Here is a 1,518-nt window from a genome sequence, read left to right as displayed (position 1 = left end):
GGATGATGTGTCTTTTCCTTTAACCTGATAAGTTTTAGTTTTGTTTTTAGTTCCTGTATTTCCTTGTGAAGCATCTCCTCCTCCTCTTCCTCTGAGCTTCCCTCACTACTTTCAGGAGATTCAGGGTCATAGGGACCCAGTTTATGTGGTCTTGATGTGGCAGAGCTTAAGACTCCTGAACCTCCACATGCCCCTCTTTCCTGGTCTAGATCATCAGCAGATCCCAAAGAGCGGTGGGTTTCCACCTCCTGTATTTCTTACAAAACTTCCTTCACTGCCTCAAGTTCTTGTCTTACTTTCACTTTGTCTGTTAATAAAGCATCTCTAACCAGATGCCACAAAGAAAATGTAGCTATTGGGAAGGTATCACTGCCTTCCTTTTGCAACTTCTTTTGACAATCCCGTCTTACTTGTTCCCAGTCAGGGATATTTAGTCCCCCTCTAGTTAGGAACCAGGGACTGGCCTCTGCTATTGTTTTAATGAATGTGTCTACTGTCTTTGTTTTTACTGCTGTTCCTTGTTCTTTTAGCAGTTTCTTAACCTGATATTGCAATTCCTGTTTACTGCTAGTATTACCCATGGTAACCCCAATACATCCCTGCCAGCCTGGGATGACCCTGTCCGCTTACCTCTCTTTCTTAGATCTCGGTGGGACCTCCAATTGCAACGCCTGCGAGGCATGAAGCTGATCTCTGAGCGGAGGACGTCAGGATTGAAGAGACAATCACACTTTTAGTGTAGCAGAAGAAGCCTTTATTTCTCAGCCCCAGGTTGCTTTTATACCCTAGCCCAGAAGGCAGCTGACCCAACGGGCGGGGGAGCCATCACATGACCGCAGGGTCGGTGCCAGGTCATGGTGTTCTCAGGACCTGATACCAAAAATGAGCTGGTAAACAACTCTGAGAATGAGGAACCACGAGGCCCAAAAGGTCACTGCAGGGGAGGTGCAGATGGAGGTCAGGACAGCATGTCCCAACAACTCAGCAGTAAATAAAGATGAAATCATGAAATTTGCAGGTACATTGATGGAACTAGAAACTGTTATACAAGTGAAGCAACAAAGACTCAGGAAAAAAATAGACATATGTTCTCCCTCATATGTGGATCCTAGAACCAGATTCTGATAAATAAGTATGCAACCAGACATAACTACAGTAACCAGGATAATGGAAAGGAAACAGGGAGGTAAGGGAAAAGAAATAACCTGAAAGAGAAGAACAGTAGGAAACAGGCCTTAATAAAGGAGATATGGATAAAAACTGGGTTAGTTTAAGGGAGGGGGAGGGAAGGATATACAAGGAACCTAAGGCATTAAAGGGAAAGAAGATGCTCAAGAGAGGTAGGTCCACAGGAGAAGGGTATTATTATGGGATAAAGGGGGGCAATGGGGGCACCTTAAGAGGGAAAACCATGATGGAGGGTTGAGACAATATGAGAGATAAACTATGCCTAGCTAGCTTTGAAAACCAGTGAGAACCATATTATTCCTACAACCTACTGAGAAATTATACATAGGA

At 44.2% G+C, this 1,518-nt stretch overlaps 1 long non-coding RNA gene across 1 annotated transcript in view; it reads right to left on the bottom strand.

Moving 5' to 3' along the window:
- The window catches only part of LOC115070048, a 28,155-nt gene extending 27,430 nt beyond the window's left edge, over window positions 1-725 (bottom strand). Inside the window, exon 1 of the long non-coding RNA XR_003849251.1 lies at window positions 631-725. This is a non-coding gene — a long non-coding RNA (uncharacterized LOC115070048). The remainder of the gene's footprint in view (window positions 1-630) is intronic.
- Between the last annotated feature and the right edge of the window lie 793 nt (window positions 726-1,518).

The sequence above is a fragment of the Nannospalax galili genome, unplaced genomic scaffold, assembly GCF_000622305.1.
Source record: "Nannospalax galili isolate Female #2095 unplaced genomic scaffold, S.galili_v1.0 scaffold895, whole genome shotgun sequence".
NCBI lineage: Eukaryota > Metazoa > Chordata > Mammalia > Rodentia > Spalacidae > Nannospalax > Nannospalax galili.
Note: the sequence above shows the minus strand (reverse complement) of the source record. Positions and strands in the feature narration are given on the sequence as shown.